We start from the raw sequence: 13,822 nt of genomic DNA on the forward strand, positions 1-13,822 counted from the left end.
TTTTTCTTTGTGTAGGTGGCTGTGGACATAGTTTTATGTATGGGCAGAGGCGAATGTGTCCTGTGACAAGTAACTGGTGAGGATCAACAAGTTTGGATTGACTAAAGAGCATTTCACATCTGTCAACCCATCAAGGCAAGGTGCAGCCTTATAATATGACATGGGAAAACTCTTCCTCGTGACCCTTTAACTAACTGAACCACATATAGACAGCCTCAATCACACACTGTTGCAATAATATTTCACGTCTCTCATACTCCCACCAGTAATGCTCAAAATTAAAATTCTACCACTGGTTAACCACTAAAGGTGAACCAAACCTCATGCACTCATACACACATTTCATTCAGCCCTGTATGTTATTTTTTCATCATTGTAGTAGTTAAATATTCATTTTGCCAGCCTCTAACTCCAAGGCATACTGTATACTGTAAAGATAAACAGTATCTCTATTTCCCCTAATTTCTCTTTCACCTCAAACACTTTAAAGCTTAATTTGTAACTTTGTGTCAAAAGTCTTCAGACAGTTGGCAAAACAGAAGTCAATGTGGAACAGACTGTGGATAACTTTTTATTGCTTTGACACAAAGTACCATTAATGACTATGACTCAAGCTCAATCACCAGCAGACCTTTCTTTACTGCATTTACAGTCCATTATGCACATGCTGTGATGTGGTTAAGAACTGGCTGTGGGATAGCTACAGATATATACGTACGTACGTATCAGAATCAGAATCCATTTTATTCGCCAAATGAATCAACAGACACACAGGAATTTGACATGGCAATCAGTAACACAGAAGCTGGACAAACAAACAGTATATGCGTATGGCAGCATAAAGCATAAAACAATTACATAGTAAAATAGTCCAAAAATAAAATAGTGAGGGGTGAGGGGGGAGGGAAGTGGAGCTATTAAGGTGGCGTGACGTCCTTGTCCTCATCACACTGTACTTTCCTCCTGAGAGAAGCAGCCTAAAAATGTCACTTGCTGGATGGGACTGATCAGCAGCAATATTAGCTGCCCTCTTCCTGACTCTGTACAAGTAAGTATAGTCAATATGTACAGTTTTGTATTTTGCTGCATTCATTTCATTTTGCACTTGTAATTACTTTCTTGTCAAACAAATGAAGCCTATGTTAAAGTGAAATGTGGGTGTGTGTTTTTTACCAACACACGCTGTCCATGGTGCTGATGAAATACAGCCACGCTGTCGGTGCCATGGACAGCACCACGGACAGCGCTGTGTGCTGTCCATTGTGCAGTGATATTTGTGTGAATGTTGATTCAAAATGTTTTGCTCTTTAAGGACAGTTGTGCCTGCATTTAAGTTTTTTCTAGCATTCATACTTTTCAAAATATTCAATGAAGTCAATGAAGCAATCGTCAAATGCTTTTCAGGCTTCTTGCACATCAAAATGCTATTAAAAAATAATTCAGTGTCTTGAAATCTTTTACAGTTTATGTATTATCACTGATTAGTGCTTCTTTCAGGCTTTTCTGCGTTTATAATGGGTGTGTATTGCATAACAGACTTTTTGTGTGGAGTTTGCATGTTCTTCCAGACTTTCTTTGACATGCCATACTAGACTTTTTTTTATCACTTTTTGGACACACTTTTCTATGATTTTTTATAACTTTTTTGCCATACTATACTAAAACTTTTTTCAACATACTATACTATGACTTTTTTGACATAATATACTATTACTTTTTATGACTTTTTTGGACATACCATACAATGACTTTTTATGAATTTTTTTGACTTGCTATACTATGACTTTTTAGACATAATATACAATTACTTTTTAATGACTTTTTTCGACATATTAGACGAGATTTCTTTTGACATACTGTACAATACTATGACTTTTTTGATACAATAACTTTTTTCGACATACAGTATTATACTGTGACTTTTAAACTTCTCAAATAGCTCAGTGTGATAAATACCTGGTAATTTGTCTGAAGCTTGAAGCTTGTGAAGAGTTTTGAATTTTAAGGACCAAATTGAACAAGTAAAATATGCTACAATCAATGATGAGAGTGTCAGAAGCCCCAAATGGTCATGGGTTCCAACCCAAAATGAAGAAATCATACATGCCAAGAGAGTTTACTATGCTGTTTTTTTAACATACCATACTATGACCTTTTCAATATACAACATACCATACTATAAAGTTTTTTTGACATAATATACTATGAGTTTGTATGGCTTTTTTTACACTATGTACAATGATTTTTTGACATACTATACTATGCCATTTTTAGACATACTATACTCTGATTTTTTGACCTACTATACTAGGAATTTTTATTGACTTTTTTCGACATTCAATACCATGACTTTTTTAGACATACTAAACTGTGACTTTTTTCAAAATACTACACTATGACTTTTATGATTTTTTTTAACATAACATACTAGTAATTCATAAAAAGTCTAACCCCAGCTCTGTATTCAGTTTTTCCGTTTCTGTCCTCAGTAACGTGGAACAATAAGTACAACTTCAGATTTGTATGTTGTATGCTTCTCTAATAGCTCAGTGTGATAAATATGTGGCAATGTAGCTGAAGATTAAAGGTTGTGTGCTCAAACCCAGTGCAATTTATTTTAAGGTCTAAAAATAAAGAAGTACAAATATGGTTTGATGTTGTTTTTTACAACATCAAACCACTAACTTCCAAGCTTCAGATAGAGCTCTGTGTGATATATTCCTGGTGAGCTGCTGCCTGAAGATGGAAGGTTGTGGGTTCAAACTGGGTGAACAGCATTGAATTTTAAGGTTGAAAACCTTCACCCAAATGAAGAAATAAAATATGCTACAAACAATTGGTCTTTTTGTTTTGAGGTTTCACACCAAGAGAAAATTTTAAAATATAAATTTGTTAGTGGCACGGTAGATTTGTTCTAGGCACCCATGGTGGGTTCAAAACCGGCTTGCTACTAGCATTGGTACAAACAACTCAATGGATGAATTAATGAATTAAAACATATTTTTAATTTATTTATTACAGGACAGACATTGTATTTTGATTTCATTTATAAGCATTTTATGGATGGAAACAATCTTTTTATGTGCATTTATTTGTACAGACTTTTAAACTTGCTATACTATGACTTTTTTCGACATACTATACTATGACTTTTTCATGACTATTTTCTCATACTAGGATTTCTGATTTTTATCAATGTACCATAATATTACTTTTTTGACATACTCTGCTATTACTTTTATTGACATGCAATACAATGACTTTTTATGACATTTGTCAACAAGGTATACTAGGACTTTTTATGACTTTATTCAACGGACTATACTATGATTATTTTTAAACATTATACGACTTTTTTGACATCCTACACTTTGACTTTTTTCAACATACTATACTGTGATTTTTTTGACATGCTATATACTATGACTTTTTTTAAACATTCTACACCATGACTTTTTATGACTTTTGACATACAATACTATGACTTTTTTTCAACATATTATACTAGACTTTTTTTACAATTTTTTTTGTCATACTATACTAGGATTTTTATCGACATGTTATACCATCAATTTTTAGGATATATTATACTGTGACTTTTTTATGACTTTATTTGACATACTATGACATTTTTCTGACATACCATAATAAGACTTTTTACAACATACTATACTTTGACTTTTTTTGACATAATACTATGACTTTTTTCAACATACTATACTACGACATTTCACGACTTTTTTCGATATGATACTATGACTTTTTGTGACTTTTTTCAACATACTATACTACGACTATTTTCGACATGACTTTTGACATGACTTTTTTATGACTCTTTTCGACATACTATACTATGACTTCTTGAAATGCTGCCAACTGAGCAACTGCCACCCTAACATTTCTATGAAATTCATACAAATTAAAACTATTACCACTTTTACAACTATTCTCATTACTAGCAATCTAGTTTTGCTTCATCAATTTAGCTTTTCAGCATGCACAAGAATTTTCTGCAGTTACCTCATGAACAGTATTTCAAACAATAAGGTTTGTGGATGCATATTTTACATACTCTGCTAATTATCTTATTATTTTTGATTGTGAAATATCCCAAAGGTTTTGGACAGATTACTCTCACTCTCTTAAAGGTCCAATATGTAATATGCAGTGTTGGAAGTAACGCGTTACAAATTACAGTAGTGTATTCCTTTTTGCTGTAACGCAGTAACGCATTACAAAACAAATTTCGGTAATATTATACCCATTACAATCTCACGTAACGCGAGTTACAACGCGTTTTAACGCAACATTGTTATTTTTTTGTTTTTTTAAGAATTCCCCTACACTGCGAAACATTTCTTCACAGGAAGAAAAAAAGCCGTGAGCATCATTTAATGTTGCTGTATTTGAGATGACAGCAGAGACAGATACATTTGCGAGATGGATATTATTTTCAAGAACTTAAGCCTACGCTGCGTTGAAGCTAGGTCTCTGTTCCCTTGATCAGAGCCAGAACCAGAGACGGTATGGACATCTGTGTCCCAACAGGTGACAGGACGTCAGGGCGGACAGCAGTGTGTCCGAGCTGCTGACAGATAGAAACAGGTCGGCAATTATAGGCCTGCTACAAGTAAATACCATTGCATTTTATCAGCTGTGGAGAATAACTAAGCCTGTAGTGGAATGACGACCAAAAACGCTTGTCTTCTACTTTGACCACTTACTGTTCAATATGTTGTAGTTTTACAAACTAGAAAGTGAACAACTTCAGCTTGACGAACATGTTCTGCATCTAGCGTCTGACGTTCGTTTCAGTAGGTAACCTACCAGTTATACAACAGACAACTTCCGTGTAGGCTGCTTCAAAATAAAAGCACTTGCTGTGACGGTTTGCAGTAAAACTAAATTACTGTTTAACAAATAATGTTGTGTACCTTTTCACACATCAATCAAGTACTGTAAATAATGTGAATAGTGGGTAAGAAATGTTTTTGAGATGTATATTTTCATTTTCTCCTATTGCCTATTTATTATAGCTTTACTTTGCATATTCATATACAAAACATTATGAATAATCTATGATGTATTAAAGTGGACAAAGAGGAGACTTTATTGGTGGTTAAATTTACACACTAGCTGCCAAGTCAAACTTCTGGTGAGAGACAGTAATATTGTAATATAACTTATTACTCTCAAATGACAGTAATAATCTGTAATGTATAACATTTTGGAAGTAACTTGCCCAACACTTGTAATATATTTACTGTAATAAATCCAAAAATTACCACAATGGGTCATCAGATATTAAGGAAACATGCTAAGTTGAAATACTATCTTTATCGACAACAAAAAAATACATACAAAAACATCCATATGTATATGGATGATCTTACTAGTACATTAGAAGTGTGTAAAACTGGATCTATGGTGGGGGATATCTGTATTAATCATCTGATGTATGCTGATGATTTAACTGTTATGTCTCCATGTGGTGCTGGCCTACAGCAACTGCTTAGAGTTTGCTCAAACCATGGACTACAGCATGACACCAAATTCAATGCTTAAAAGAGTTGTAATGATTGCCAGAATTAAGGAGGACAGGAAGCTATGCTTTCCCTCTTTTTACTTGTCAGGGCAAGAGCTTATCGTAGTTACTAAAGTAAAATACTTGGGCCACATTATCAGGGACGATTTTTGTGATGATGATGATGATATACAGCAGCAGTGCCGTAAATTACATGGACAAGCAAATACCCTGGCACGCAAATTTCATATGTGTTCTGAAGAAGTTAAAATATCTCTTTTCAAAGCATACTGTACTCCACTTTATACAGCTCATCTATGGTGCAGCCACAGTAAAGCAAAGATAAACAAGATAAAGGTGGCATATAATGATGCATTTAGAATTTTGATGAAGCGTCCGAGATGGACCAGTGCTAGCCATTTGTGTGTGACGTGTGATGTTCCCACCATCCACGCTGTGCTTAATGTAGACTCTTATGTACAGATTCATATGCCGATTAACCGAGTCAAATTACACAATTTGAAATGCTATTTTAAATGCTATAACCAATCCTGCACTTAGTGATATCAGATATTCGTGAAAACTCTGGAATCACTGGAACACGCACCTGTACCTGTTTTAATTATTGGGCATTGCCATTTGTAGGTTTTTATGTATGTGTGTCTCTTTTGTGATATTTTTTGGAGTCAGTTTGTCTATGTGTATTTCTGTTTGTGTTTGTACCCCTCTTGTAATGTGTTGTGTGTACTTTTTATCTGGACCTTGAGTCTGTAAATAAATAAAGAGTAAATAAAGAGTAAAGAGTGAAGCTAAGGCAATATTTTCTCCTTTTAGAAATTTCTGTTTGTGTTTTGGCCTGTGTGTTGTTATCAGCTGCCCAGTTTGACAGCCAGGCTGGGTTGCCATATATATATGTAAAAACATAAACCCAGCACACAGCTGTTAGAATGGCAAGGTAGTGTTATTTTTAGAAGTTCCTACCGTAATTGAGCAGAGGCTTTAATTACTGTCAATATAGCCAGCATCTAACGTTAGCTACTCCGCTGTGCTGTGAAGTAATGTCTGGCTATGTGAGGCAAGCTGGCAACATTGTTGTGGATGATTCAGCCTGGAAACCTCCATGAATTTTGAGTCTGGGGAGGAGAGGGCGGGGGAGACCATTCTCTCCAGTGTTTTCAATTTTTACTGCAGTAACTGTTTTAAACACAAGCTGGTCCGTATTACGTATTGCACCTTTAAAGCCATTAACTCTGTCTACTCTTTTACCTTAAAGATATTTGTTACTATGAGGTGATGACGCTTTTGAATATCTGATTAACTTCATTGTTGTATATGCAATTGTTTTTACCTGTGTTTTCACGTGTCCTCCTAGAATTGAATTATCTACTTAAATCACTCAATGTAGTAAACAATAAAAAGGTGAATAGCTTTTGAAAGATTATATGACCTTTTTCTTGAAACCTTTGACTGAATATGTTTATACTTGTTTATGTATGAATTCTTGTTTTGTTTGTTTTTTACTTTGAAGTAATTAGTAATTTCCTGAATTTGTTGTATGACCTTTTGTCATAAAAGATCGACAGCTAGTGATGGAGGACGTGAAGACGGTTAGAACTGGAAGCAGTGACGTTTACTCAAGGATTTAAATTGCTTTAACTATTTGAAATTATCCCCTATCAATTCCTGAAGCGGTACAGCGTCGGAAAATATGACACTATAGAACAAGAGAGAACCATTATTCTTACAGGAAGTTATCTGGGGGAGCTGTTGACTTTCACATGCAAAGATCTGCCAATTAAGCTCATTGCAACAACTCTTTTTTTTTTTTAGTGCTGAATTCTTTTTTCCTGGTTTGTTCACAGTGGACAAAGGTTAAGCCCTTATTCCCCAGGAGAGGGCGCGAGTGTACCGCAGCTCTGAGTGGGGAGCTCGGGCATAAGAAGATGTTACGGGCTAAATTCACTAGGTGGCACTCGAATCTCGTGGTCAAGTTTGAGAGTGTTGTATCTCTGTCACAGCGATGACGCTGTTCATTGCTCTGAACTGATTCAATCAATGTCTAGAGTGTTTTGATCATAAACTTTCACTTAGCCTGGGACACTGAGGCTTCACAGACAAACAGTGCTGCACTTTAAAGCAATGGCCACTAGGTTGAGCAGTAGGATTGTTCAACTCCATAGACTGTTAATATACAGTCTATGTGCAACACTAAATAGCTGGTATTGATTGATTTGACAAAAGTGATCATTACAAGTCATTGCTATCATAATTTTGATTTCTATTCAGTAGGTCAGATTTGAATGTAGGCTATTGCTTTAAGTTTGTTTTTAAGTGGCCCAGTTATTTTTAAGAAAAGCAGTTTTAACATTGCCAAACCAATGTGAATTGTTTTATTAAATAAAATTATCCAATCAGGAATATGAATTGACACTTCACTCCTACTCAGTCCTGTTTGTTGTTTACCCCCCACAGCAGACCACCCCACATTCTTTCCCCTGATTCAGAGGCTGCTTCTCCTGCCTAGTAACAGTATCCAAGACCACTGTCCTCCCGTCTCTATGGCAACAGAGAGCAACCCCCTTCATGCCCTGTCTCACACAGATCCAAGGTGTGTGTGTGTTTGTGTGTGTCTGTGTGGTTGAGTCCTCGACGACCCTGACCCATCCACCTCCCCCACTCCCCGATCACTGAACTTGGCTTACACATTTCTTGGAAACGAAAACAGCTGCAGTAGGCCTAAATCTAAAAACAAACATACAAACATTTCACATCAAAAAGATGGACTAAAATAGCATAAAGCCACTTGTATCCAATAATGAGCAGCCTACTTCACATGGACTAGGTTACCTCGTCGTTATATCGGAAATAAATCTTATTATGTTAAGAATTTATCAGAACACCTCTTATTATTTTAGAAGGCCTCACAGTAACGGGGACAGCTGCTCTCCTACCAATATGTCGGATGTCTGAGAGGAAAACACACCTGCGAACATGCAACATGTACACACGCCCCCCACCCCCACCCCCCCACCCACCCACCAACACACACACACACACACACACAAACACACACACAGGCCTGTGTGTGCGTGTCAGAGCGTATGGAGAGCTGAGATGAGAGGAGCTTTCAAACGCTTCTTCAAGGCAGTCGTTTTTAACCTCTGTCCATCTCGATTGATGTCAGCGCTGTTGGCAAAATCACGCTTCACTTAGATCTGCATTGATCAAAACAAATGCATCCCGGAGAGGACATCTCACCGAAATGGTTTGGGCACGTATGCGCATAGCTCTGCTTCGTGCATCTGGTGGCACTGATATCAATACTGTCGAAAACTAATCAACTATTTTTTTTAATAAGACTGATAAACATTTGCATGCCTTCCCTCTCTTTAAGGCGTCAGGTGAGTGTGATTGGTTACAGTTTTAATGAGAACTTAACAAGCTGAACCCACTGTCATGTCTGATGAAACAGCGCACAGTCCCCCTTTGAAAACCCGGGCCTATATCCACCTTGTTTTTCGGCAGGCTGAGCAACACCCTGGCGATAACCGTGCCAGAAAAGAGCAGGCTCTGTGTCTGAACTTGTGAATTATTCAAAGGCAACTATTTCACGACTGAAGCTAAAATTAGGAATAGCCTTATGTTGGCTATAATTAGAAAGCAGATGGAAAGCGTTCATTTATAATAGTTCATGGAAGGTTTTGACGTTTCCAGGTGAAGATGCTGCATGTTTGTGCGTGTACGTCTGCGCGTGTGCCCCGAGTGGCTTCAGAGTGAGCCTGGCGACAGAGACAAAACTCCCCGTCTGTCGTCAAGGTCAGACGGAAGCGCATCCTTTTGCATCAAGAGCACCGGGAGAGAAATTAAACTCCAAATCAATTGCCCTTGAACCACCCTGTGTGTGTGTGTGTGTGTGTGTGTGTGTGTGTGTGTGTGTGTGTGTGTGTGTGTGTGTGTGTGTGTGTGTGTGAGACTGACTGACTGACTGCCAATGGGTGCATGCACAAATTTATTTGCGGAAAGTTAGAAAAAGCAGCCGTGGTTGTGTGCTGCTATGCTCTTTAACGCATCTTTCCGTTCATTGGCCGTTGCATGTACGGCGGGGAGGAAGAGAAGGGGGCGCCGCCTGCAAACCCAATGAAACACCCTTGGCTGCACAGGAGAAATTCAGAGTGACCGAGATAAGCTACGCTCGGGCGGCTCAGTGCGTTGTGACAAAGCTCTCCTTTTGCACGACACAGCAAATTAAAACAAGTAGAGGATGCTTATTATTGCAGTTGCCTGAGCAAGGTGCTATCAGCCCCTCATCTGTCACTCAAGAGGAGGATGAGAAGAAGAGAAAGGAGGAGATGGCTGAATGGGAGGAGAGTCACAGTCCCCCTCTCCCGCCCCTCCCTTCCTCCTTATTTTCATTCATGGCACAATCAGTGACACACGCATACACATATCTCCCCCATGCAGTGGCTGGCTCAGTCCCTTTCCATCAAAAGACCGCTTTCACACACACACACACACACACACACACACACACACACACACACACACACAAACACACACACACAAAACACACACACACACACACACACACACACACAAACATCCTTCATCCTTTCGTTATCTAATTTTCCCAGAAAAACAAAAAAAAAAACATTGTGGCCCCTCTCATCTTTTCTATTCCTGTCTTTCACACTGGCATTTTGGTCGTTTCTTTTTTACATGGTAAACACACTAACACAACACACACACACACACACACACACACACACATATACAGAGTTGTGTTTCCAGACACACATGCAGCTTCCTCGCCACCCACTCAGAGAGAGACAGAAGGAGAGAAAAAGTGAGGTAGCGAGGGAGGGGAAGAGGAGGGAGAGCAAACCTGAGACAAGGAAGGGATTTGAAGCCGCCACTCGCCCTTTCTTTCTCCTGCCGGGTGCTTCTGAGTGCATGAGGGAGAGAGAGAGGAGTGTGAGAGAGAGAGAGAGAGAGAGCAGGTGGTCCCACAGCTCAACCCCTCCATCAGTACATTAGCAATCTCTCTCCCTCTCTCTCTCGCTCTCTCGCTCTCTCTAGCTCTCTCACTCTCTCTTTCTTTCTCTCTTTCTCTTGCTCTCTCTCTCCCTCTTTCTCTCCCTCTCACAAGCCCTGACACAGACACACATGCTCAGTGCAAAGGCAATCACTCCACACCACCCCCCACCCCCATCTGTTCTCCCTCTCTCCTGTACACACACACACACACACACACACAAACACACACACACACACACACACACACACACAGACACACACACACAGACACACACACAAACACACACGTGCGTGGAGGCTATCGGAAAGGCTGCTAGACTCCCCAGCAGAGGCTGCAGGACCAAGCACCCCCCCCCCCAACACCCACCACCATCGTCCCCATAGGTAATTCCATTATACATTCCCGACTGGAAGGAAGAGGGGCTGTCTTCTAATTGCTTTCTTATCCCCCTGAGTCCCCCTTACTCTCTTTGCCACCGCCTCCTCCTCTGTCCTCCCTCCACCATCATCCATGCCCCCCCACACCACCCCTCCTTCCAGACCGCCCCTCGCCCTGCGTGCACTCAACATGGCAGCAGACAAGCAGAGGAGGGAGGGGAGCTAGAGAGCAGGAGAGAGAGACAGAGCGAGAGAGAGAGAGAGAGAGAGACAGAGAGAGAGAGAGGGCGAGAGGTAGAGGGAGAGAGAGAAGCAAGCAGGCAGACAGGCAGGCAGACTGCCGCTATCAGGGAATACTGGTGCCATTTTCAGCATCACAGAGTAAAAGGATTGAGCCTTGCCGCTGTACACTTGGCTCAGCTCGCCTCTGCTCAGAACAGCTATACAAGAGGGGGATTGGAGGGACAACAAAAGGAGGAGAGAACGGCTGACCCCTAACACAGGTACCATGCTTTGCCCTGTCATTTGTTTCTGCTCTATGGCAGGTATGCTAGATGGACAGTAGTGTTCTTTAGATGGAAGTGAGAGCAAAGGGGAATGGCAGAGGGCGCATGTGTGTGTCTATGTCTACGTCTGTCTACGTCTGTATGTGCATGCTGAATAGATGGTCCCTCCTGGGATTGGGTTCTATTTTCACTCACTGGGTGCTTTTAAAAAGGTGGGGGGGGGGCATTCACCTCCCACACACACAAACACACAATCCCGACACCACACACCTGCCTCAACCATGTTTTCTACCAGCATCTGTCCAAACAACAGGCCTAAAAAAATAATACAAATACTGTCTCTGCCTGCCAAACACATTGGAGAGCGTGTTGGGAAACAGGAGCTGCAACGGTTTCTATCTGGCTGTGTTTTGTTTTTTCCTCCCTAGCTGCGTTCAGCATCCTGAGCCTTAGGATGTGTTACGTAGTGCTATAACGGGACGCTATATCAGAGCAACGATGTGTCATAGCACGCTGTTTACTCTGCCAATTGCATAAGGAGAAACCTGAAAGACACACACTCTCTCTCTCTCCCACACACACACACACACACACACACACACAAATCTTATGAAATCACTGACAAAGATAGATGCCAGTCATTCTTATCTTTGTTTACTTGTGGTTTATGGATCCATTACTCTATTTGTAGTACTGTATGTTGTATGTTGAGCTGTTTGCGGCATAGAAGGTGGTGCATTGTCAAAATCTGTGATCATAATTAGGATACTAAGCATCTCATAGCTGTTAATGCTTATTTATGCTTTTTTTAGTATGCTGACCAGTGATACATGCATACTGGTACTGGTCCTGTGTGTGTGTGTGTGTGTGTGTGTGTGTGTGTGTGTTATATGCTGCATAGGCTCACTTCAGTGGCGGTTTTACTACAGTGTGCCATTTAAAGATGCACTGAGACTGCAGTGTCACTGCTGCCTGAAACTGATGCTACCAACAGCCTCGCTCACCCCGAGCAGAGGGAGAGAGAGGATTAGAGCGATGGATAGAGTAAGAGAAAGGGACGGCGGGGGGCTGAGAGAGAGAGAGGGAGAGTAAAAAAATAAGGGAGAGGTGGAAACGGACACAGCAATGTGTGTGTGTGTGTGTGTGTGTGTGTGTGTGTGTGTGTGTGTGTGTGTGTGTGTGTGTGTGTGTGTGTGTGTGTGTGTTGTGAGACAATGTGCGCAAAAGAGTAAGAAGGATACAGCCGGAGAGGGAGTGATAAAAGGTGACGGGAAGTAAGAAGAAAGTATATGAACGGAAGATGAGAGGCTGATCTCCTATAGCAATGCAGCGACATGGCAGCCATCAACCTGTAAACATCTGCGCTGGGATAAACAGTGTGCGTGTGTGTGTGTGTGTGTGTGTATGTGTGTCTGTGTGGATCTGTTGATACCTTTATGCTTGCATAAACGGCTTGGAAATGTATCTTTGCATGTAGTTAAACAATGTATTTTGATTTGAATCCAGTACAATAGTACAAAAGTACCTATTATATGTATAGAAATCTCTCTTTGGTACGATGAGATGTTTTCAGCTGACATTGGAGTTATTTGTATACTTCCTACTTGTGTAAAAGCTATATTTCTATAATCAAGATAAATAGATAAACAAGAGCCAGCCTACTGGCTTGGCACAGCATGGCATGGCAAGAACACGTACCTTGAATATGCAATTGCTGCTACAGAGACAAGTGGCTGACACACACACACACACACACACACACACACACACACACGCGCGCGCACACACACATTCAGACTAACAGTTGGTGTCCTGCATGATGCAACGCAATGAAAGGGAAGATGATCATCATGGAGATTGGGAGGCGTGTGGGGAACAGGTTTCATTGTGTGGTGTGTTGGTGTGTGTGTGTGTGTGTGTGTGTGTGTGTGTGTGTGTGTGTGTGTGTGTGTGTGTGATGGTCAGTAAAGGGCAAAATGAAATTGGCAACTCATTGCTGTGGTGAAATAAAAGGTGAAAGCACCCCTCTGCATGTCCCTCGCCCACCACCTCCCCCTTCTGTCTTTCAGTCTCAGACCAAAACAAATGTATGAGGTCAGGAGAGGTGAGGATGAGAGGAAGAGACCCAACTGACAAAACAGTGAGACACTGAGTAAACATCAGCCCAAATTAAAAGCAGTTAAGGAAGAGGAGGACAAGGCAAGATCATTGTCAGAGACTTAAAACATCTCATGGTCATCTTTTTTTCTACATTTGTCTGTTACTTGGGATCTCTCTGTCTCTTCATTAATCTGTCCCTTTGTTTATGTCCAATTACTCTATAGCCCCATTTTTAAATAGATTGCTGTACATTTCGATTGTGTGTGTGTACTTATGCCCA

At 40.3% G+C, this 13,822-nt stretch overlaps 1 protein-coding gene and 1 long non-coding RNA gene across 3 annotated transcripts in view; one reads left to right on the plus strand and one right to left on the minus strand.

The window, feature by feature from the left end:
- Positions 1–4,662: 4,662 nt before the first annotated feature.
- LOC116702534 (uncharacterized) overlaps positions 4,663–13,822 on the minus strand; it is a 24,076-nt gene continuing 14,916 nt past the window's right edge. Inside the window, exon 4 of the long non-coding RNA XR_004335185.1 lies at positions 4,663–4,786. This is a non-coding gene — a long non-coding RNA (uncharacterized LOC116702534). The remainder of the gene's footprint in view (positions 4,787–13,822) is intronic.
- The window catches only part of rai1 (retinoic acid induced 1), a 60,829-nt gene continuing 58,223 nt past the window's right edge, over positions 11,217–13,822 (plus strand). For both annotated transcript variants that reach the window (XM_032536723.1, XM_032536724.1), the window contains exon 1: positions 11,217–11,439. The gene's annotated coding sequence lies outside the window, so the exon portion shown is untranslated. The remainder of the gene's footprint in view (positions 11,440–13,822) is intronic.

The sequence above is a fragment of the Etheostoma spectabile genome, chromosome 15 (assembly GCF_008692095.1).
Source record: "Etheostoma spectabile isolate EspeVRDwgs_2016 chromosome 15, UIUC_Espe_1.0, whole genome shotgun sequence".
In the NCBI taxonomy this organism is placed as follows: domain Eukaryota; kingdom Metazoa; phylum Chordata; class Actinopteri; order Perciformes; family Percidae; genus Etheostoma; species Etheostoma spectabile.